Source organism: Myxine glutinosa, chromosome 4, assembly GCF_964187855.1.
Source record: "Myxine glutinosa chromosome 4, kmMyxGlut1.1, whole genome shotgun sequence".
NCBI lineage: Eukaryota > Metazoa > Chordata > Myxini > Myxiniformes > Myxinidae > Myxine > Myxine glutinosa.
In genome coordinates, this window is record NC_136264.1 from 164,461,169 (window position 1) to 164,487,671 (window position 26,503).

The 26,503-nt window shown below is 43.2% G+C and overlaps 1 protein-coding gene across 2 annotated transcripts in view; it reads left to right on the top strand.

Annotated features, from left to right (window-relative positions):
- The window catches only part of LOC137425478 (lipopolysaccharide-responsive and beige-like anchor protein), a 722,436-nt gene that overhangs the window by 531,388 nt on the left and 164,545 nt on the right, over nt 1-26,503 (top strand). The gene's annotated exons all lie outside the window — the stretch shown is intronic.

Consider the following 26,503-nt stretch of genomic DNA (forward strand, 5'->3'; position numbering starts at 1 on the left):
AATCTCGGTCCAGCTATAAACTGTCATCCCAGTGTCTCACAGGCAGGGTGAGGCCTCAATGTGTTGTGTGTGCCGTCGCTCAGATGTACGTTAAACTGACATTTCTGTCTACAAGGATTAGTTTGGTTGAAGTTAAAGATCCCACGGTGTCTTTCGCAAAAGTGGGCGAGTCATCGCCTGCACCCTGAACGAATTGCAAATTCCTGCCCTCACTGATTGACTGCTGGGGAAGCATGGCAAACCACCCACATACAACTGGCTAAGTAACTGCTACAACAACGCCAATGCTTTGTGACGAGTATGGTGCATCTCTTGTCACCAATCACCAATGATACAAGCCTGAATGCAGATAACTGAGTGCTGTTTGCTTGAGCAGTTCACTTTTAGTGGTATAGCATTAAGTGTCATTTATAATAGGTGGGAGCAGAAGAATACTGGGCTAGGAAGCACGCTTACAAATGAGCAAGTTGCTTCCCAGCCGCATTGGAGTTCTCTGTGAAGTAGAACAGACTTTGATTTCCACCGTCACAAACGAGGATGCTTTTTGAGGAACTCTCCAGATACACTGTTGCATATTAAACTTTGAGGTCGGACATATTTGTGAATTTGCGACAAAATAATAACAAGAAGATGTCATGCGGAGCACGATACTTGCAAAATATGCCCCCCCCCCCCCCCCCCAAGAAAAAAAATTCCATTGATACGGCAAATTGTCCGTTTCATCAAGATTAAAATTGACAATTTTGATCAAAGCTCGGGTCAATAGGAAGAAAATTGATGATTTTTCAGATGAAAATGATGATTTTGGAAGGTTAGCCTTGAGTTGACCTTTGACCTTTTGACCTCAAAAGTAGTTGGTTTCCCTATTTTGTGACTCAATGTGCAAATGCTGTTCAATTTACAAGTCAATTGGATGAAAATTGACGGGTTTTTTTTCAGATAAAAAGTGATGATTTTGGAAGTTTGACCTTGCGCTGACCTTTGACCTTTTGACCTCAAAAATTAGTATGTTTCCCAATTCAGTGGCTCGATATGCAAATGCTGTTCAATTTTCAAGTCAATCGGTTGAGAAGTGATGGCTTTTTAGATGAAAATTGATTATTTTTTAAAATTTGACCTTGAGTTGACCTTTGACCTTTTGACCTCAAAAATAGTATGTTTCCCAATTTAGTGACTCGACATGCAAATGCTGTTCAATTTTCAAGTCAATCGGTTGAGAATTGACGGCTTTTTAGATGAAAATTAATGAATTTTAAAATTTGACCTTAAGTTGACCTTTGACCTGACCTCGAAAATAGTTCATTTCCCAATTTAGTGACTTGATATACAAATGCTATTCAATTTTTTCAAGTCAATCGGGTTTAAAATGGCGATTTTAGAAATTTGACCTCCAGATGACCTTTGACCTTTGACGTCAAAATCAATAGGCTTCTCAATTGGGACGACTTATACAACTTGGTGAAGTTTCGTGACGATCGGTTTAGAATTGTGACCTGTAGGCCGGTGACAAACAGACAGAACCACAAACGGAACCGACCAATATACTTGAAAAATCTTCGATTTTGCAAGTAATAAAATATAAACAGATAAATTTCTACCTCATTAAAATAAAGTTCTTCCACCGAGGAGAATGTAAATGTTTGAAAGAAAGTTTTTTTTCTGTTTTGTTTTTTTTGTTTTGTTTTTTGCTCAGAAATGAAAATCGAATAGTTAATGAATTGTTGGCAACAAAACTTTTGTTTTTCCTCCGTAATTTGACGTGCATGCATTTCCGTGCCACATGCGGTGAGTATCCTTTTCTCCGCGAGCACCGAGTTTGTTGGTTAAAAATCGATAACACTTGAAAAAGTGCAATAGCAAATTATTGAGGGTGAAAGTTCTTTAAACTAACAAATCCCCTAAATTATTGGGTGCAGTCGATACCACAAAATAGAGTCGAACACAAATCTGTGAATATACTGTTCGGAAAAACAAAAATGCTTGCCTCGTTGTTGAAAGTTTGGTGTTTGATGAAAGAGGACAAGAACTGTAACTTTTTGGGTTCCAAAGCAATGTGCATGATCCGGTGAGTGCTTTCGCCAAGATGTCATCAGAAGGCTTGTGAAAGGTGCGACCAAAGCAGGAGACGAGAAGCACCGTGCGGGAGGGCTTACGATTCGCATGGCGACGCACGGTGATGGACTCTGCTGGGGTTGCGGCCGGACCTTATAGGTTTTGTTGACGTCGGGCTCGTTAATAAGAGGAGCCGCGCTCAGGCCGTGATACTTAGCGGACCGCTCGAGAGACGCGTGAAAGGCTCACTTGCTGGGCGGCGGCGTCCGCCGGAAATATTGATTTTCCCGTTAGCCCCGAAATAGCCGGGGCTCGCGCGGCTGCCCGGACCCGGACAGGTACCGAGACGGTTATAGATGGAGGGTAAAGGGGTAGGGTTGGAGGCGAGTGTGGCCATCGCGCACACTAGATGCGGGATTACTTGTCGAGCACAGGAGGTGCCATAAATCCGTTCCGTACGCACCATCGACAGGCCAGTTAAATCAGCCTCTGTAGAGGGCCGAGACCCCGCATCGCGCCGGGCTTTACCGCCCCCAGCACTCGAGGGAGTACGTGCATTACAGCACCAACTATGTTACGTCACTCTTAGATTTTGAAACTTTTTTCCACATCACCGCGGTTTCGGCATATCATTCCATTGTTCTATAGATTTTCTTTTAAGTATCAATTATTTACACTTCAACACGTAAATTATGTTGTTTTACTTTATAGGTGTTAATACACCATAAAGTAGGATTTTCGGTTGTGGATGCTGTTGTCAATGTCTCTGTGGAAGTGTGTTTGTTTTGTCTGTCTCACGTGCGCGCGCACGTGCATATATATAAGAACACGTGTTAAGCCTCACTCAGGTACAAGGCAAGTGCACGTTTAAGTGCAAAAAACACTGAGATTGCATCACATTATGACTGTGTCATATACCTGGCCGTATTCACAGCTACTTGTTTTTTTTCTTGCACATGGTATTATGCCCTCACAGCCATAATAATAGTGACAGTTAAAAAGAAGGAATTCGGCTTCCCTCCGCCCCCATTCCCCTTTATAAATCCACAAGTGGCTCTTGACGGAGACTGGGGACAATCAATTGGAGTGTTTTCCCTGCGTAATGAGGGCCCTCTTGTCTGGAGTGGCCGACGTTAAGCAAGCGCCTCGCCGTTCTCGGCACTCGTAAATCATGGCTCATTATACTGTGGCCCGTTGGGGGCACGGGCCGGGCAGCAAGTTAGCGACACGGACGGCCGAGGAGTGGTGGGGGACGCTTGTCTACTGACAAATCGCCCTTTGTTTCTTGTGGCCTTTTATTTTGGTTAAACTCATGATGACCTTCAACTTCCCAAAGCATTTGGGGTCGAGCTACGCTTTCTAACATCCTCTATGTCTTAACATGCAGGATGTTCTCGGAAGTACAGGTCGACCCTGAATTTCTAGCTGTCAATGTATCTGCTTCTTCCTTTTTTCTGAGTCCTTGTAATAACTATTGGAACACGTTCAAAATATTTGTTTTTGTGTTATTTCGAGGAAATACCAAGTCCTTCCCCATAATCACTCTTTATTATTTAAAATAATGTTTTATTAACTTTCTACTCCATTGCTGGCAGGTGTAACTGATGCAAAAGCGATGCAAAAGAGGTGCAGTCTGGATGAGGTTATGCATGAGGGTAAAATAGGGAGTGGTTGATTAATGGGCTGTGGAATGAGGTTCATTCCCTGCGACAGCTTGCTTCCATCTGCCGGAGCTGCCCGCTTGGCTTTGTTCACGAAAGTCGACCGCTGGGCGACAACGCAGCGCGTGGCCCGAACCGCATGTGCTCAAATGTCGCACGCGCCGCCCGCTCATTGTCCCAGAAATCACCGCCCGCCCATTGTCTTGAAAAGCTCCGCCTCCATGCTCGCGCACTTTGGGCAGGTGTACTGAGGGCAGGCGGACTTCCAATTATTCACACTTTAGCCATCTTCTGTTTCTTTTGTCCTTCATAATCGTGGAGACATGCGCACTGTTTCAGCTGCCTGCTGCAAACTTTTTTTCGGTGATAGTTATTGACCTTTTTCAATTATGTTTAAGTTATTATTTTCCCCATGCCAGTGGAAGGAAGTACTGACAACAAAAATGCCGATGTTCTGTTTGGTCCAGACGTTAAGCTTTTCATCGAAGTTGAGTTCCCCTTTTTACATCATATATTGAGCTATGTCAAGGCATAGTAAATCCTGCTGTGTGCAACGTGAGGCCATTTCTGTTCTGTTTTTGTCTTCTACATATTCATTAGTTGAAACTTTTTATTTATTATGTTCGCAAATATGGCGCAATTTTTTTCCTCCCTCCACCCACCCTTGTAAGCACCAGTCCGAACTTCTCGTCTTCCCATATAATGTACCAAGTATGCATTGGAGTGTAACCTTCACAATACAATAGCATATTGCCACAGCAACCCCAAACCTCCATTTATTTCATCAATATGTGAATTGTACATAGATATGTTTTACTGTAATTATTCACAATATATAGAAACCTCATGAATATTTATTGATAAGAGACATAACAAACTGACACATGGATGTCTTGCTAGCATGATGTCGAAGATAAATGCACCAATTTGTGCAAGGATCATATTTATATTAGTTCACTTTTGTACAAAAAGGACGGTCAAATTCCAGTAAGTCTGTACTTACTGGTGGCATACCAGAGGTGGCATTGAAGACTTGTGAATAACCGCAGTAAATATACACTTATTTTCGAAGAACTCAGGCACCGAAACTTTCTTTGCAATTCCAGGGTTACTCACATTACATATACATATATACATGCATTAATGTATTGTAATGTGAGTAACCGTGGAATTGCCCTTCTACAGTTCATTATGCGAAAGTATTCTTGTACTTCCGGTGTTTGTTTGTGGCCTTGTTTGCCGCTGTGGTCTTGATTAGCGGCTGCAGTCGTTTGCCGCTGCGTTTGCCGCTGCGTTTGCCGCTGCGTTTGCCGCTGCGTTTGCCGCTTTGCCTCCTCGACCTTGGCCTCGTACTCGTCCCTTCGCTCCTGCCTGGCATGGCTCTGAAGTACTCCGCCGCAAGGCTTCTTCTGCTCAATACCCGCTCCACCCCATCATGCATCTCTGCCATCAAATCAAATGGACTCCTCCGACGACCCAGGTACATTCACCGTGGCTCCGGTCGCAAGTTTGTTTATTTGCAATCAGGTCACTCCATCCCCGTCCTCTGGTCGGCTCAGCGCACTCTCACTCTTCGTCCCAGCGCACCTGGTCACAGCAACCCACACGATCGCACCTCCTGCCTACGAACCCTGGCTAAATCACCTGAATTCATCCCTGCTGTTCAAAACAACATCAAGCTCACCCTGTTCAACACCCGGTCCCTCAACAATAAATGCCTCATCCTGAACGAATACATCCTGGATAACAAACTGGACTTTCTCTGTCTCACCGAAACCTGGCAACAACCTCTGGACTACTACACACTCAACCTCACCACACCCAATGGATATTCCTACGTCAATAAACCACGCTCGGAGGGCCGAGGTGGTGGAATTGCCGTTATCCACCGTCAAGACATCAAGACCAACCTCATCTCCATCTCATCTGCTCCATCATTTGAACACCTGGCTTTAAAACTCTCTGGTCACACGCAGTCAGTCATGGCTGTCGTCTACCGCCCTCCCAAACCACACCCATCATTCCTGTCTGACTTCTCCTACTTTCTGACCCAGCTATGTTCCCTCTCCCCCTCAATCCTCCTCCTTGGTGATTTCAATATCCACATGGACTCCACTGACTCCACAATAACCACTGACTTCACTGATTTACTCACCTGCTTTAACCTCACTCAACATGTCGACTTTCCTACCCATATCCGTGGTCACATTTTGGACCTTGTCTGCTCCACTGGATTAAATTTGCACCATCTCTATGGCTCCGACCTCACCCTCTCTGACCACTTAGCCATCACTCTGACCATCAACATCCCCGCCCCAACACCAAGGCATTATCGCACAATCAACTTCCGTAAGCTAAACGCTCTTTCACCTACCTCATTCTCATCCACCCTCTCTGAAAAAATGTCCACTTCTCCCTTCATTGACCTCCACACCCCTTCCGACCTCACTGACTACTACAACCACACTCTCTCCTCCTGCCTTGACCAGCTTGCGCCTGTAAAAACCAAAACAGTTTCTTTCACCCATTCTGCTCCCTGGTTTACCCCTGAACTCCACCTGATGAAAACTCGTGCTCGCCAACTTGAAAGACTCCGCAATAAAACGGGTCTCACAGTTCACTCCCAAGCCTACAAGGACCACATACAACACTACAAAGATGCCCTCTCCCGCGCCCGCTCTGCCTACTACTCTCAAATTATCCACTCTGGCTCCGGAAACCCAAAAGCACTCTTCTCGACAATAAACAAACTCCTCCGCCCCCTGAACACCACCACCCAGTCATTCACAGTAGACAACTGCATCTCCTTCCTCTCTTTCTTCCAACGCAAAATTGACAACATCTACAACAGCTTGACCACCGCCGCACCCGCTCCCCCTCCAACCACCTGCCCCCCCTTGTCCTGCCATCCCCTGTCTCGGTTCTCCCCAATCTCTCCTACTGACCTCTCTGAACTCCTCATAGGAATGAAAACTGCCACCTGCACTCTTGACCCCATCCCCTCCAGCTTTGTCAAAGCCTCCCTCCCTGCTCTCTCTCCACTTATCATTGCAACAATAAACTCCTCCCTGTCTACAGGCATCGTCCCACCTTCCCTCAAAATTGCTGCTGTTACCCCCATTCTAAAAAAACCTGGTCTAAACCCTGACACCCTAAACAACTTCAGACCCATCTCCAACCTACCCTTTCTGTCAAAAGTTTTGGAACGCGCTGTAGCCACTCAACTCAAACATCATCTCTCTGCCAATAACCTGTATGAAACATTCCAATCCGGATTCCGCTCCAACCACAGTACTGAAACTGCTCTCCTCAAAATCACCAACGACCTTCTCCTCTCCTCTGACGCTGGCAACCTCAACATTCTCGTCCTCCTCGACCTCAGCGCTGCCTTTGACACCATCGATCACACTATCCTCCTCACCCGACTTGAATCCACCTTTAACGTCACCGGCACTGCCCTCTCTTGGATTAAATCATACCTCTCTGACAGATGCCAGTTCATCTCCATCAATAACTGCAAATCCCCCACTGCTCCCCTCCCCCAAGGTGTCCCCCAAGGTTCAGTTCTTGGCCCCCTCCTCTTCATCCTTTACCTGTCCCCGCTCGGTCACTTAATCCGCCGTCATGGTCTCCAATTCCACTGCTTCGCCGATGACATCCAGCTTTTCATCTCCACCAAGTCCGTCTCCACCGACACCCACTCTATCCTGACAAACTGCATCACTGAAATAAAATCCTGGCTTCAAATCAACTTCCTCAAGCTTAACTGTGATAAATCTGAAATAATCATCATTGGCCCAAAAACGCTCACAAAATCCACCCATAACTTTGCCCTCAACATCGACGGTATCCCAGTATCCACCTCCCCTCACATCCGGAATCTTGGCGTCATCTTTGATCAAACCCTTTCCTTCGACAAATACACTAAACAGATCACAAAGTCAGCCTTCTTTCACCTGAAAAACATTGCCCGTCTCCGCTCATCCCTCTCCTCCACGGCTGCAGAAACCCTCATCCACGCCTTCATCACCTCCCGTCTGGACTACTGCAATAGCCTCCTCTATGGTTCACCCTCAAAAATCACCAATAAACTCCAATACATTCAGAACTCCGCTGCCCGTCTACTCACTCATTCCCGGACCCGTGACCACATCACCCCCGTCCTTTACAAGCTTCACTGGCTCCCCATCCCCCAGAGAATCCAGTACAAAATCCTCCTCTTGACATACAAAGCCCTCCATAACCTGGCCCCATCCTACCTGGCTGACCTCCTCTCCAGACACACTCCCACCCGCAACCTCCGCTCTGCTGGTACCAACCTCCTGACCCCCTCCATCCGGACCAAATTCAGATCCTGGGGGGACAGGGCCTTCTCCATCGCTGCTCCCACCCTCTGGAACTCACTACCTCACACCATCAGAGACTCCTCCTCACTCACCACATTCAAAACATCACTAAAGACCCACCTGTTCAACGCTGCATTCAACATTCAACCCACAGCATTTAACCCCTGACTATCTCTTCTCCTTCTCCCTCCTTTTGCTTTAAATATTTCCCTATTGATTCTTGTCTTTTTGCCCGGAAGTATAATGGAAGTATTGTTTTCATGTATTGTTATGCATTATGTTTTCCACTCTGTCAAAGCGCCTTTGGGCTTCTGGAAAAGCGCTATACAAAATAAATGAATTATTATTATTATTATTATTACATTAGGGTGGTCCCAAAAAATGAAGTTGAAGATTTTATTGCAACCACCTTGCCATTTCTTTACATAGTCTGAAAAAAGTTAGAATACAAAATTTGGTATAGATTGGACAACGTTTCGAGGTGCCACAAAGCCATTGCACATTGAGCTCACAACAGTATACAGTACACTATAGTGTATTTCTTATTTAATGTTAATACAAACGATGCATCAAATTAACCACTTTTGTTCAACTAAAAAAGCTTTATAGCAATGCCTAAAATGTGTCTGTGACGACTAAACTTTTTCTCTCATAACTGACCACAGCAGGGGCCACCACCTTACTAGTGGCCACTTGTGGCACCTCTAAATATTAACCAATTTTGCTGAAATTTTGTATGTTAACTTCTTTAAGTCTATGTAAAACAATGGCAGGGTGGTCATAATGTTTTTATGAATTTAATTTTTTCCCATTCATTTGGGGACCACCCTAAGACGTGTGTACGATAGAGGATCACATTCCTCAGTAGTTACATGAGGTATTTTATCACATGATTAAATTGAAGGTTTTTTTTTTTTGAGATGGTGAGATGGAAGACGACTAATGTTATTGCAGAAGTTTATGACCATAAAGAGCTTTGATGCAGAATGCCATCCACTTTTGCAGAAATCTGTAGAGCTGTGGCATAGACAGTCGGATCATGAGTTTAATTCTGCAGAGCGAGTATGGCATTCCCAAGACGTAGTTAAAGGAGGTTTGGAAAGAAATTAGGTAGATGCACAATGCATTCAATGGAGAGCTAGCAGGATGGCCGAGAGGTATGCACACTCGCCTCTGAGCCGGCTCGCCAGGGTTTGAATCTCGGGCCCAGCTACCGACTGTCACCCCGGTGTCTCGCAGGCAGGGCGAGGCATCAATGTGTGCGGCCTTCCTCGGATGGACGTTGAACTGAGAGTCCCGTTTGCAAGCATTATTTGGTGGCCATTAAAGATCCCATGGTGTCATTCGCGAAGAGTAGACGAGTTATTTCTGGCACCCTGAACAAATTGCAAATTCCTACCTTGACCTCCCGGAATCAGAAAGACAACCCGACTAGGAGTGTAGCCGAGCAAGTCCTTTGGCAGTTCTGCATAGGGCATGTTGCATGAACATGATGATGATCGTGTGGATAAGTGGTGGATTTAAACATATTTAAGCACTGTCTTTAAATGTGGCCTTCAAACCCTGCAACAAGCTGAATCAGGGAAGCTTGTGCTTTTGCGTCGGTTATGTGGCCGAGCAGATGTGGATTTTGAGAGAACAATATGGCATTGTATGCTCCCAAGGTGAATATTTTATGGAGCGGCATCATCTGCTTGCTCAGTATTCCAGCCGAGAACGCGGCCGTGGAAAGCCAGTGTCTTTTAGAAAATGATCCATGGTTTGAGTTATCTGGGCCGATGTTCTTATGCCGTATGCATTTTACATCGAATAGTGTTTACCTCTCTTCCTTGCAAAAATCCCAGGTTTGCTTCTTCTAAGCCCATGAGATATTGTGCAGACCCTGTTATGGGCAGCTCAGGATACTTTTTGTCTCCGTGCAGTCAAAGTAACTTTTTTTATGGATATCGCCCCAGACAAGGCATACAGGCACTCCAGGTAAGGGGCTAAGATAAAGTTAAGTTTTCTTAGCCCCTTACCTATACAGGCATTACTCTGTCTCCCTCTTTGGTTCTTGCAACTGCCAGACTCGATTTCTTTTTCTTGCCCATTGCCGACTTTTACCACCCTTCCATCCTCACACAGCCACAACAAATCAGACACCTGTCTCCTGAATTTTACCAGCCACAACCTGTTTTTTTATGGCCACAGGAGCTAGGAAATTCACCATGGCGTCTGCCTTTTTTGTACTGTGCTACTCGGGCCACAGTGTCTGATTTGGCAGCACAGAATGCAGTTTTGGCTTGGGGTGGCGGGGGAAATTAATGTGAATTTTTATCAAGAGCGATTTGCCCATGTTGCTTTTTAATTGCCAACCTGGGTAAATCTGCAAGCATAATAGCAGAGAGGCTTAAATAATCCCAAGAGAAGCCATTTTATCTCGACTTTTATGTGATCTGTTGATATGATCTGTCGACGACATCATTCATATTTAGCCGCATCGCACCCGCTTCTCCGTCAGCATGGATGCTCACATATGGTACAACTTGTGTTGCTCTTGAATGCGTATGTCTCTGCTGCTAACCCTGCCATCCTGCTTGACCTCGACTCGATGGATTGCACCATTGTGTTACTTCATCGAGCCAACTGTTACAGATGAGGCGAGCATGCATAATATATGAACATATATAATATATGATTCTATTTTTGAGCATATATTATTCATGTACATTTATGCATGATATGTATATATTAATAAACAAATATTACAAAAGATTATATTGTTTGTACTTAACCCCCAATCGTGATTTAGTACACTGAAATACAGAATTATTGTTGTAGTATCTAATGGAGAAAATGCACAGAGTTCTCCCTGAGGCTTTGGCAAACAGCTACAAGGTGTCCGTCTGTGAGAGGGTCATCGTCAATGGCCGTGAATGAAACGGATTATGGTGGTGATTATTGTGCCGGGTGTTAAGGTATTTGTTTGGTATTTACTCCCTGACAAAATCTAACTTCTTTCCTTAACACAACATAATTGCTTTTTTTAATGCAAACCAACAATCTGCCACAAGTGACCAGCAGACCAGCAATATAATTTAATCATTTCCCTACGAAGGACTAGTTGGAGGTCGGGGCGGGGTGGTTTTTTTTTGGGGGGGGGGGGGGGAGGTGGGAGAGACGGTGTTTGTGACATTGTATATTCGTGAACATGTATATACAGTGCATTCAGAAAGTATTCAGACCCCTTCACTTTTTTCACATTTTGTTATGTTGCAGCCTTATGCTGAAATCGTTTAAATTCATTTTTTCCCTCATCAATCTACACTCAATACCCCATAATGACAAAGAGAAAACAGGATTTTAGAAAGTTTTCCAAATTTATTAAAAAGAAAAAACTGAAATATCACATTGACATAAGTATTCAGACCTTTAACTCAGTACTTAGTTGAAGCACCTTTGGCAGCGATTACAGCCTCGAGTCTTCTTGGGTATGACGTGACAAGATTTGCACACCTGGATTTGGGGATTTTCTGCCATTCTTCTCTGCAGATCCTCTCAAGCTCTGTCAGGTTGGATGGGGACCGTTGGTGGACAACCATTTTCAGGTCTCTTAAGAGATGTTTGTTGGGTTCAAGTCAGGGCTCTGGCTGGGCCACTCAAGGACCTTCACAGAGTTGTCCCTAAGCCACTCCTGTGTTGTCTTGGCTGTGTGCTTAGGGTCATTGTCCTGTTGGAAGGTGAACCTTCGGTCCAGTCTGAGGTCCTGAGTGCTCCGTTTCAGGTTTTCATCAAGGATATCTCTGTACTTTGCTCCGTTCATTGTTCTCTCAACCCTGACCAGTCCCCCAGTCCCTGCTGCTGAAAAACACCCCCACAGCATGATGCTACCACCACCATGCTTCACCGTTGGGATTGTATTGGGCAGGTGATGAGCGGTGCTTGGTTTCCTCCAGACATGACGCTTAGAATTGAGGCCTTACAGTTCAATCTTGTTTTCATCAGACCAAAGAATCTTGTTTCTAACAGTCGGAGAGTCCTTTAGGTGCTTTTTTTGCAAACTCCAAGCGGGCGTTCATGTGTCTTTCACTGAGGAGAGGCTTCCGTCTGGCCACTCTGTCATAAAGCCCAGATCGGTGGAGGGTTCCAGTGATGGTTGTCCTTCTGGAAGTTTCTCCCATCTCCACACAGGATCTCTGGAGCTCAGCCAGAGTGACCATCGGGTTCTTGGTCACATCTCTTACCAAGGCCCTTCTCCGCCGATTGCTCAGTTTGGCCGGGCGACCAGCTCCAGGAAGAGTCCTGGTTGTTCCAAACTTCTTCCATTTAAGAATTATGGAGGCCACTGTGCTCTTTGGAACCTTCAATGCAGCAGAGATTTTTTTGTAGGCTTCCCCAGATCTGTGCCTCGACGCAATCCTGTTTCTGAGCTATGCAGGCAGTTCTTTCGACCTCATGGCTTGGTTTTTGCTCTGATATGCATTGTCAACTGTGAGACCTTATATAGACAGGTGTGTGCGCCTTTCCAAATCATGTCCAATCAATTGAATTTACCACAGGTGGACTCCAATCAAGGTGTTGAAACATCTCAAAGATGATCAAGAGAAATGGGAGGCACCTGATCTAAATTTCAAGTGTCATAGCAAAGGGTATGAATACTTATGTCAATGTGATATTTCAGTTTTTTCTTTTTAATAAATTTGCAAAACTTTCTAAAATCCTGTTTTCTCTTTGTCATTATGGGGTATTAAGTGTAGATTGATGAGGGAAAAAATGAATTTAAACGATTTCAGTATAAGGCTGCAACATAACAAAATGTGAAAAAAGTGAAGGGGTCTGAATACTTTCTGAATGCACTGTCGGAGTTGATAAATCACCATTGTGGAACGTAATTATTAATGTTATCATTTTTTGTTATTTCTACTTCTTTTAGGTCACTGATGACCTCAGATCCCACAGGATCTTCTGTATGCCAATCACAGATATCAAAAATACTTTATGCAATCTGGAAATATTGAAGTCAAAATAACGGATCTCTGCAACCTCATAGATTTATTGGTAATTATGTATTTGCATGTATGTGCTATGTATTTGTGTATATAAAGGGGTTGGAGCAAAAAAAGGAAATGCCAGACAAAAATAATGCCACTTATTTTTACGAGTTTTCTTGATGTGGATTCTGGATGGATAATTCTATATGAGCACGGGCTACCCGGCACTGCCCGGGCGATAGCCTGCGCTGCCCAGCCTGGTAAGCTTTTCCCGGTGGTGGTTTCGGGATGTGCTTGGCACTGAAAAGCTATGGAGTTATTGGCCTCGTGATGATTACCTTTTGCTTTGTGGGTTGGCGGCAGCACTACCTGACCCCACAGCCCAAAATTATTAAATTTATAGTGACCTTTGGTGGTCTCAAACAGATGTCAAGGCCAATGTGTTGTAGCTTAAAACCGTGGCCAGATTCTGATGTAGCTACACCCAAAATTTAGGGCCTCTAGATGCTACTATTCAGCCATGAAACAATTGAAACAATAACGTGTAAATGCACAAGCATGCAAACAAGCAAACAAATGCACAAACAAACACAAACTACATTTGAAAATATTTACAGAGATAATTTGTTAAATATTAGTGACCTATCTGACTTTGAAAGTGGACAAATTGTTTGTGCTCACAGGGTTGGGTATTCTGTGACCAAAACCCCAAAACTTAAGGTATCGAGAGGAATAGTCTCCAAAGTAATGACAACATGGGAAAAAGAAAGAAAAATATTGTCACATCATACAGCCTCCGTTAATATGAACCGTCTGCACCAGGATCTTTTATCCCACGAACGGCTGAAAGGTATCTAATTGCTGCGTTCATTTAAATTAATCGAAAACTTTCCTGTTCACCAAGGTCACCCAAATTACCTGAATTTGGTGGCAGCATGCACAGGGAGCAGAAGAATGGAAGATATTTCTTACCTTTACAAAGGTGTATTTATGAGTACGGGGGAGAAAGGTGGATGGGACGTGAAAAATGGAACAAATCAAGCAAGTTAACAGAAACAAAGATGGATGTGGGGACACGCAAACTTATTTTAAGTGATGAATAAATAACAAAAATAACCTTGCTAACCACCACAGATCACACTCTTATGAAACAATGGGATAAGAATGCGAGGAATTCCCTACAGCACGATGCCAAGTGGTGTGTGGTCCCATGTAACAGGTCCCTGTTACATGGCAATCTAACCTACTCAAAGCACACGGTCCATTGTTGCACTTACCTCAATCTAGCTATGGGACCCTTTCCCACTGCCCCCCTCCCACACCTCCTCTAACACTATATATAGTGTATTTTTGCGTTTTTACCCATCGCTTTGCTGGCGGATTTATTAAAAAGACGATATGTTCTACTTCACAAACATTCTACTCTATGAACTCAATAATTTACCCGAGGTCATCTTCCATCTGCTTGGAAGTCAGCTCACATCATCTCCATCAACCATCCCTGCTGCATATATAAAATCGCTTCCGCTTCGCTTCCGCTTCGCTGCGAAGCTCAGTGTTGGATACTTTGGTTTGAACCTCCACTTAAAATGAGTGAAATGAAACATTTTGAAAATAACAAATTATTCGCACTCATATTTCAACATCACCATAATGTCAAGTTGTTTTAACTTTCTTAACACAAGAAGATGATTTATAATACCAGATACTACCTGGTGACGCTATACAATATGCATGTACAGTACATAGAGAGAATTGGGGTTTTCCCCTCACCCTGAACCCCTCCCCTAGATTTGCTACACAGACAGAACCCATACTTGGGGTACCCTTAGGCAACAAGCAGAATTTGGTTGGATTTGGTTCAGTAATATCTTTTTAGTGTTTGAAGCATATATAAACTAACAAACAAATATACAAATTCACTTTTATAGTGTCGATGTATATTTATCTAGTTCCGTCAAGCGTGGCCAACTTCTGGTGACATTTACGATCAGATTTCTCCAAACATCCCAAATCCTGCCCTGCTTCCCGGAACTCTGGCAGAGACGGCTTTGTTGAAGCCTTTACCCCATCCATCCCAGCACATTCCCAAACACTATCACTCTCTCACCGGCAGCAAGTTGGTGGGCACTCTTTTTTTATACGAGCTTTACTAATCTGGTCTTGCTCCTCCTGCCCTCTCTTATCTCTGCCCTCCCCAAGCCACCTCAAGTCACATGCTTTCCTCGACAAACACTCATCTGCTCGCCCTCCCATCATCCACACAGGTTGACCACCTGAATCAATTTGGCCACTTATTCTCCCAATTGTGAATTTGTCTCCGTAGGCCCGTTGTCTCATCTGCCTCACTTCAATTTTTCAAATGTGCTGCCTATAACTACCTCGTGCGCTCACCCATGCACATCCATGATGTCTTCTACATGTGCTGATTATTTTCCATTCTGCTCCTTTTCAGGCCATTGTTAATCATTTTATGTTTAACCTTATGTATGTACATCCCCACCATCCCTCCCCATATTCTTAGGTAGTATGTGAACCCGCTGCCCTTTCTTGGTCAGCTCCTCCACCAGCCTAGACTCTTAAGTACCACATGAAAATATAAAACATAATCAAAAGAATTATAAAGTCAAGTTCAAAGAATAAATCCCACTTCCTATTCTCAATGTTAAAATAATTAGCTGTAAATAGTTTTTAAGGTGATAGCACTCCTCCGAACTGTCGCTGTGGTGAAGCAGGCCTAGATTTGCTTGGGATTTTTGCATAATTGAAACAAAAGCTTACACACATTGTCGTCTTTCACTTGCACTCCCTACACAAATTACACAAAGCATGACTGAATGGCACTTGTGTAGCACATTGTACTTTCGTTTGGTATGCAATGGTACATTTTCATCAATGGTTACAAAAATACCATTTATGCTGATTTAAAAACAAAATGGTAATATTCCTTGGCCACTAAATAAAATTTAAAAATGCATGGTGGCTGGTTGAATCTGTTTTATTGACACTGCCCATCCAAGTTCATGAACTCGATTTGGAATAAGGAGCTAAATAATAATAAATATTCGATTTGGAATACCGATGCTGTTGACCATAAAGAAGTTCAATAAGCAATATAAAATTTTACTGTTTGTTTTGTTTGAACTTTGTGCCATTTCATACACTGTGGATATTGTGTAAGGGGAAGGGAGGACGGAGTTTGAATTTTTGAGGTTGTTGTTTATATACCTTGCATGAATCACGATTATCAGTGTGCTTTTCTCTTTCTCCAGCTTCGTAAGTGCTACTCAGTTATTAGTCCCCCTACCGGTGTACACCGGAGGGGACTATAGGTTTGCACGCCGTCCCTCCGTCTGTCAGTCCGTCAGTCCGTCACTCCCTCAGTCCGTCACGCAAAGAACAGTTTTCCGGACTTTTTTTCTAAACCCTTAATGCTAATGATTTCAAACTTGGCACATGGTTTCCTCATGATAAGTTACAGATCTAGTTCGAACTTCACGACGTTTCGATCATTTTTGACAAAGTTATGGCTCTTTGAACTTTGGGAATTCTGATAATTCTGATGATCCTTAACTCAGTGCCATTTTAAGTTTTAATTTCCTTTAAAAACCATTTTCTCTGCAATAATTGGATCGATTGAAATCAAATTCTCACCGTAGGAGGGACTCGGTCTGTAGAATATTTTAATGGTAATTATGACGTCACAGGTCACGTGGTTCGGCTGCCATATTGTTTTTCGTGAAAACACGAAAACCCCTTTTTCTCTGCAACGGCTGAAAAGATCGAGGCCAAACTTTGCAGGCAGAATCACATACCCATGACGAACAAAAAAGTCAGCGAGCATGACGTCATGCGTCACATGGTTTCAGAGTTATGACGTTTTTAAGCATGAACCTTTAAAACCGAGCCCCTCCCTCATTTTTGATCCAATCGAGGGGAAACTTCACAGATCTGTTCAGCATGTCTGTCTACTAAAATGTCCTTTTGGAATTTGCGATAGGTCACGTGGTTTGGCAGATATCGTTAATTAATCGAAAAAAAAATAAAAAAATGGATATCTCTTGAATCACTAGTACCTCAGACCGTGAGTTGGTAATTATATAATTCACACAGTGCAATACATGCAGGCTGCTCCATGGAGCGAGCGACTTTGTGGGCTTAGCAAAGAGGTGAGGCATGACACACATGTGTCTCAGCATACCTCAGATCAAGTTTGAAAACCAGCATCAACCGTGCATAAATTTGCATATTCGATAATTTTTGACAAAGTTATGGCACTTTGAACTTTGGTAGGGGACATGTATTGCAGGGCAATACTCAGAATGCTTGTTAATCATGAGGGCAACTACGTAGTTCTGCGAACTGAGTACCACTTTTTCTTGAGCCTTTAGTTCTGATGATGTGTTTAGAAATGCGGTGCTTTAAGCACGTCAAGAACGAACGACCTTTCATAAACGACAACCGTACTCAGTAGATCACATACCTCCGCCAGGCTGAACAGTTTACGTTTTGTATTCAACTGATAGGCCACATCTGACCTGAATCAAAATCATTTGGCTTGTTCTTGGTACCGATGCAACTCATCCACCAGGCTTTGTCATAACTCATCCACAACATTTTGAGATATTGTGCAATACCACAACAGTGTCTTCAGTAAGTATTCACACCCCTTGACGTTTTCACATTTTGGTGTGTTGCATCCTTCCTTTTACATGGATTCAATTGAGATTTTTTTTGTCATTTATCTACACATACAAAATACCCCATAATGTTAAAGTAGATTAAAAATAGAATTTAAATAATAATATAATTAAAAATAATAATAATTAAAAATGAAAAGCTGAATGTCTTGAGTGAATAAGTATTCAACCCCTTTGCTATGACACTCCAAATTGATTTCAGGTGCATCCAATTTCCTTTGGTCATCCTTAAGATGTTTCCACAACTTGATTGGAGTCGACTTGTGGCCAATTAAATTGATTGGACATTATTTAGAAAAAAACACACCTTTCTATATAAGGTCCCACAGTTGGCAGTGCATGTCAGAGCAGAAACTCTACCATGAAGTCCAAGAACTTCGAGATAGAATTGTGAGGAGGTATAGATCTGGAAAAGGGTATAAAACAATTTCTAGAGTGTTGAAAGTTCCTAAGAGCACAGTGAGTTCAATCATTCAGAAATGGAAAGAATATGGAACTACCCAGACTCTTCCTAGAGCTGGCCGTCTGACCAAACTGAGCAACAGGGCTAGAATGATCTTTGTCAAGGAGGTAACCAATAACCCAATGACCACTTCTTTTTTTTCTTCTTTTTTTTGTATACATAGTCGAGGCTCGTGGTGGAGCCACGAGCCATTACTGGCCACGAGCCATTACTTTGACAGAACTACAGTGTTCTTGGCTGAGATGGGAGAACCTGCTGGAAGGACAACAGTCTCTACAGCACTTCACAAATCTAGGCTTTATGAGAGAGTGGCCAGACTGAAGCCACTCCTGAGAAAAAGGCACATGAGAGCATGCCTGTAGATTGACTGAGAGCAGGAGGCAAAATATTCTGTAGTCTGATACACAAATTGAACTATTTGGCCTGAATGCAAAGCGCTAAGACTGGCGGAAACCGAGCACAGCTTATCACCCACCGAACACCATCCCTACCGCGAAGCATGGTGGTGGCAGCATCATACTATGGGGATGCTTTTCAGTGTCAGGGACTAGGAGGATTGTAAGGATAGAGGGAACGATGAATGGAGCCAAATACAGGCAAATCCTTAAGGAGAACCTGCTTCAAAGTAAAAAAGACCTTAGACTGCTGCGAAGATTTATGTTCCAACATGAAAATGACCTCAAGCATACAGCCAAAGCAACACTGGAATGGCTTCAGAACAAGAACATGAAAGTCCTTGAGTGGCCCAGCCAAATCCCAGACTTGAATCCCATTGAAAGTCTGAGGAAAGACTTGAAAATTTCTGTTTACAGACACTCCCCATCCAACTTGACAGGGCTTGAGGAAATCTGCAAGGAAGAATACGAGAAATTCCAGACGTGCAAAGCTGATACAGACATACCCAAGAAGTCTCGAAGCTGTAATCGCTGCCAAAAGCGCTTCTACGAAGTATTTTCTCAGGGTATTTCTGTATTTCATTTTGATGTGAATTATTTTTACATTTCAGGTTGAATACTTAGTCTTTTATTGAAATTACTAATGTAAATTAGATATTTTTGTGTTCATTTATAATTATTCTGTAAAAGAATTCTAAAATCTTCATTCCACTTTGGCATTATGGGGTTATTACGTGTAGATCAGTGAGAAAAAAAGTCAATTTCATCCATTTTAAATTCAGGCTGTAACACAACAAAATGTGAAAAAGTCAAGAGGTGTGAATACATTCTGAAGGCACTGCATATTGTTTTATCTCCCTCTCTCAATGGTGAAGAATCACTTGCAAAACTATCGTATCTGTATGCGGATCCAGATCTTCACCAAAATTTAATCAATCCGTCCTTGTCACACACCAAACCAGTCCACCAAGTTTTGTCCAAAGGGGGGAAGGGAGGGATGGGGGAGAGAGGGGAAGGGGGAAGGGGAGGAAGGGGAGAGGGGGGGGGGGGAGAGGAAGGGGGTTCATATATATGCTGGTGGCGTTCATCACCTTTCTGAGTTAAGTGTGATGCCGATCAGGAAGAAGAAGAAGCCGTACTACCAACTTCGTACACTTCTGGAATTGTTTGATTTATTTGTATTCAAATGTCTGGTGATTGTTTTGTATTTATTTATGCGAATGTGTACTTGTATATAACTATCATTAATTTTAAAAGGCTGAGGCACTATCGAGCAATTGTATTTTTTTTTTTACTCCAAAAAAGCGAACTTTTTTTTTTACAGAATTTTTTTTGTGGATGATCCTAAAACACCCCCAGGCATTCACTGATGAACCTCTGAAAGTTTGACGAAGATCCATTCAGCCATCTCTGAGAAAAATGGCGACACAGACACAGACAGACCAACAGCTCTCTTATATAGTAGATATATATATATATACAGACTTGGCATTTAATATGGAATATATTTTTTTTCTTGACTTGGGTTTACTTTCTTAACTCAGTATATCAATCTGGTGAGTTTCTTTTACACTTTGGTGATTTATTTGTTAAAAGAACCATGTCACTGATTGTCGCAGCAAGAAGTCAACAACAAGATCATATCACAGGTGGCGTGGCAAAATGTACGGACAGGTGCATTTGATGATTGGCTTCACAGTCGGGTATACAAGGGTTGTTGCGTTCTGTATTAGTGGAAAACAACTGCTGCACGTCTCCAAAAGGTATTGCCGCTTCCTCTGGAGATGGTCCGTCAACTCGACAATGCTGTTTGTCATGGAGTGGTGGCTTTACGAAATTACGGCATGAAACAGCGTGCTATTGCTCGGCAGTATGGCATCACTCGAGGTCAGGTGTCAAAGATCCTGAAACGAAATGCTCAGAGGGGTGTCCCTACTCCAATACCGAGGCCAGGACATCCCCGCAGAACCACAAGGAGGGATGATCGCCAGCTGCACCAGTTAGTCCGCAATGGCCGTACCAAGTCAGCTAATCGGCTTGGGGCTGAGTGGCAGCAACTGACAAATGTGCCTGTATCCAGAAGGCTATTCAACCAACGACTGGTTCAAGCAGGCTATCGTGCCAGACGTCCCCTGAGAAAGCCACGCCTGACCATACAACACCGCCAGCGCCGATTGCAGTGGGCTAGAGAGCACCGTCAATGGCAGCCAGGACACTGGAATCACGTGATCTTCAGTGACGTGTCTAGTTTTCTGGTCTATCGTCAAGATGGCCACGTCCGAGTGCATAGACAAGTGCATGAAGCCTACAACAAAGATTGTATAGTGCCAAGAGTCCAAGCTGGAGGTGGTAGGGTGACCGTTTGGGCTGCTTTTCATGCAGGGGGCAAAACTGACCTGGTTGTTCTGAATGAAAACCTGAACCAGTTCAAGTACAGGGCCATTCTGGAAGAAACATTGCTTCCATTTGCTCATGCAGCCTTTCGAGGAAACTTTGTCTTCCAAGATGACAATGCATGGCCTCATCGTGCTCGCATGATCCAACACTTTCTTGCTGACCGTGGTGTAGAGCATATGGAGTGACCTGCCATGTCCCCGGATATGAATCTGATAGAGAACTTGTGGGCAGAATTAACGCGTCAAATCGACCACTTGGACCAGCAGCCGACCTCTGTGCGTGAATTGCAGCAGGCTATTGTCACTGCATGGCAAGCGATTCCTGTCCAAACCTTGGCAAATCTCGTGAACAGCATGCCTCAACGTGTACGTGCTCTCCTGAATGCTCGTGGGGGTTACACGAAGTACTGAACTGTAATTTTACTGTCCGTAATCCCAGTCGTAATTTAACTTTTGTTTTTGTTAAAAAAAAAATTGGCTAATGTACAAAAGAAAGAGATACTTCTGGAAAACGTACAGACGTTTAACACAGTACTGTCCATGAATTGAGTTCGATATCAGTTTACATCACTTTCAAGGATCAATTTATTTGTTTAGAAATGTCAAATGTGGTTTTTGTTTCTTTTAAAGGTCACATTAACAAAATATAGAATAATTTCAACATAATTCCAATAAACTTTTGGTTCTAAGGACATCTTGAAAAGTAAGTTCACCCCCAGAAAAAAAAAATTCCATATTAAATGCCAAGTCTGTATACATATATATATGTGTACGTGCTCTCCCAAATTCTTGCTGGGAGCGATACGCACCGCCTGCCACGCGGTGACGTTATCTCTGGTATCCACTCATCATATGGAGTCGACCTTGTCCGCTCGGCGGACGTGCATGGCGATGACGTCATGTTGTCCGCTCATTAGGTTGGAGAACCAGATTACAGATACCATTATATATATATATATATCTATATATATATATATATATATATATATATATATATATATATATATATATATATGTATATATATATATATATATACACACATACATCTATATTGTATACACAGGGTGGCACAAAGTAACTGGCACCGTTGCACTTTTTACAAATAACTAACAATTTTCCGAAAAATAAGTTGAAATTGACAAAAGTATTTGGTCTCCACAATTCTTTATTTCACTGTTAATATTACAGAACCTTTGTTTGTAATTCAGAACTTAATATATCCTTTTAAATCAGAAAATAAAAAGAAATGGCATTGATAAAATCATTGACACCCGAGGATATTTGGTAGCACTGCCTTTGGACAAAATAACTGCAGTCAAGGGCATCCTGTAGCCATGAATGAGCTTCATACACCGCTCTACTGGCAGTTTTGCCCTCTCTTCTTGTGCAAACTGCTCCAGTTCTTCCAGATCAGGAGGGTGCCTCCTCCCCACAGGTGTTAATGGGATTTAGATCTGGACTTATTGTTGGCCACTTCAGAACAGTCCAGCGTTTTGTCTTGAACCATTCCTGGGCGTTTTTTGAAGTGTGTTTGGGGTCATTGTCCTGCTGCAAGACCCATGACCTTCGACGGAGACTCAGCTTTCTGACACTGGGTTCAACATTGCGCTCCAAAATGCCTTGGTAATCTCCTGATTTCATGATGCCGTGCACACATTCAAGGCACCCAGTGCCATAGGCAGCACAGCAACCCCAAACATCACTGAACCTCCTCCATGTTTGACTGTAGGGAAAGTGTTCTTTTCTTTAAAGGCTTCATTTGGACACAGGAATATCAAGGTCTCTGAAGATGGACTTGTAGCCTTGAGATTGTCCATGTTTGGCTACAATCTTGTGTCTGATCTCCTCAGACAATTCTCTGGTTTTCTTTCTTTTCTCCATGCTCATTGTGGTACACACGGTGATACAAAACAGCAGAATGACTCATTTTCTCTCTTCAAACTGGTTGAATGAGTGATTTTGATATTGCAGGCACCTGCAACTCACCATAGGTGAGTTCATTTCCAAAGTAAAGTAGAATCACCTGCTTGAAATGTAATTATTTCTATCAACTTCTAAACTGTGCAAATAATATTGTCCGGGCCACTTTAGGACGTTTGTTTGGAATAAGCTAAGATTTAGTAATTTTGTGGCACGAAATTACTATTGCACGAAATTTTGTAGCACGAAACAACCCAAAGAAATACATATGTGGATATCAAAATATTTTTTAATTTCCACAACTTTCTGGAAAAAAAATGGTGCATTATTTGAAAAAAGTGCAAAGGTGCCATTATATTTGGTCACGACTGCATATATATACAGTATATATGTATATATTGTAAATGATAACACACTGAGCAGTAAAATAATTTAAAATTCTTTATTAATAGCCTGACGTTTCAAGAACAAGCTAGTTATCTTCCTCAGAGGCGTTGAGTGTGGTGTTAACCATTGAGGTCTGTTGGGGACGGTTCACGTGATGGATTGGTCCAAGTCCTTGCCAATTACAGGGCTTCCCTGCATTCAAAATATATCTATGTTTATATATAAATATTGTCATGTCCAGCAGTCTGTTAACATGGACCACTGGAGTGATGGACCAAACAGTTTTAACTCCCTTGGATTGCGTTCAAATTAATGGCGGCTTTGCATGTGTGGAAATGCAAGAAACACATGAAGCTCTTCGCTCTTTTAAAACGGAGTTTATTCCTGAACAAATAACCAGGGGAAGATTGACCCAACGGAGGGTATAACAGCAGAATGGAAGTGGGGATGGAGAAATTGGGGAAACACGTAATCAATAGATAAATAATTATTTACAAGAGGACAAAAGTCGAAGAAACCTAAGGCACCTCACCAGACTCAAGCACAGACAGGGAAAGGGAGCAAGAACCAGGTGGGCTTTAGCTCTGCTGGTGAAGATGTCGATGCAGGCATGACAGACAGGTGACAAAACGTGCGAGCAGGTGACAAAGCACATGGGCAGGACGACAAACAAAAACACGAATCAGGTGACAGAGCAGGCGACAAAACAGGACAGGGATAAGCAGGAACAGGTAGAATGACCAGACGAGACAGGACACTAGCAGGCGGACCGTCCCTTTTCAGGAGCACCAAAACTGTCTCAACTCTCTCGCTCTCCATGCCCAACAAAACTCTCTGCCACCCTTTCGTCTCGTTTGCAAACTCCAACTGTCTCGACAGTGCACAGAACACCCCGCCCGCTCGTGACGCGATCCAAGCTCCTCCCCTTCTGGGTCGAAGAAACTCCGCCCTTCTCTTGAGGCGATAATGACTCCTCCCTTCTCTCTCTTTCTCAGACCACATTCAGTTCCTCACCTGGTGACATGACAAGAGACTGCATGTATGATACCTTAACTTCAATTCCTAATTATTTATTGCAACGCACCACCCATCTGTATGGTGCACATTTTCACAAGACAATCCTTAAAGGGGAACCTAAACACAAAATAAATTCTGACAACCATTGAAAATCATTAATCGTGGTCTAGTTTGAAGGGGAAATGTTTTTGAATTTTTTTTGCTAATCACAAAGTGTCGTAAAAAGCCCTAGACTCTAGAATGTCAATTTTCGATTTTGCCATCGACGTCACACGATGAACTCACCTGGACCCAAATGGCAATTTTAGAGCCGTGCATGTCAAACTTGTATTCTGATACTGATTACATCGTCATTAGGAACTCTAAAGGCTATCAGTGTGTTGAAACTGATTAGTGTAATTATGAAGAAACTATTGGAGACAAAATTAGTAATGGAAACGCTTTGGGGAATATTATGGAGCCATATCGTTTGGAGCCTTGTGCAAGTGATTCAGACGAACATGGTGTTAGTGAAGATGGCAGTGTTACTGGTGGCTAATGGTAGTATCTTTACTAGGAGCGATGCTGTGCCACCAATGCAGTGCCCCTGTTCCCAGTATGCTGGTTTGTAGTGAAGATGAAACCGCCAGTCACATGTACACAACAGATTGGTGGGTTTTGTTTTTCCGTTCAATCCTGGTGTTGGCTTAGCGGTTAGGGTGCCGGCTTGGGATCCTAGGATCCTGGGTTCGAATCCCGGTCGATCGCTGAATTAACGCCAGGGGGGTTGACTCAGCCTGTCATCCTTCCGAGGTCGGCAAATTGAGTACCAGCTTGCTGGGATGAATGATCACGGTGTGTACCCCGAGTTAGAATAGGTACACCGTATCCCTGCGCATCGTAAGAGCGTGACCAAGGGTTGGCGTCAGGAAGGGCATCCGGCTATAAAAACATTGCCTCAAACAGGGAACCATGATTGTCATGGGGCCCGCAAGGCTAACCCCCGCTCTGGTGGGGAAATGACCTTAAAACGATCATTCATTCATTCATTCATTCACGGTTTATCAGGGATCTTGTATTAATTGGTAAATCGGTTATATTACTCAATACGAAATATGGCAGGACAGAGCACGGACACGACGAGGACACGACGCGGACACGATGCGGACACGATGCGGACACTACGCGGACATGACACAGCATGATGAAACATCACGGTCACTGCCCAGTGCCCAGGCACACTCAGACATCTCCCAGACACACTCGGACATGTCCCAGACACACCTGGACGCCGTCCAGACACATTCAACACCGCTGACCAAATGGGCAACAAATGCTTTGTTCCACCTTCACAGGCTGACCTGGTGTCCTGTATTTTACAGGTTCATCCAGTTTCATATTTTCCGGGATGCAATTTGTGTATGTGACCGTACCGTGCTGTGTCCGTGCGTGTCGTGCTGTTATCATGTTGTGCTGCATCATGCTGTTTAATTGAGTTAAATTGTACCACGATGTAACCTGTAAACAATACGGAGGTGGCGGTCGACTTCATGGTGTGATGTCACGGCTAATCATGAAGGTTTCGAATTTTAATTGCAAAATTCCATTAGCGTTGAGGTGGTCTGAACCTCTCATTCCCCTTATTGCATCGAGATGGCTAACTCACCCGAACATGGACCATACTAATCTATACATTTCTAACTGTACTGAAGTGATATTTACCCCCTCCCCACCAATGTAACACAATATATATTATATATTACCAGGGTGTACCAAAAGTCAGGTTAAATTGCGCATTATACATCACTGATGTATAACTGGGCAAACGTTGTTTATTTACTGGAAAATTAATTACAATGTCATGACATTTATGTGAAATTAGATGAAAAATTCATTATACCGAAATAAGTGTGGGTGTGCGTGTGTGCGCACATGCGTGCGTGCGTGCGTGCTGTATATGCCACGAGCTTGCAAACCTCGACTTTTGGTTATTTGACACACGGCCCATCCCAAGTTGGATTTATGCTATTCAAATTTCAACTACAAAACGAGGACTAGCAACACACGAAGGACTGGCTTTCTGACTGAATCTCTCAAAATATTAAGGCAGTGGATTTACTCCATCGAGGAATATAATTTATAAGCAATGAGATTTTTATTTACAATCCAAGAGCAATGTATTGACTAGGTCCTGAGACAAGCTCTGTTTCGATCAA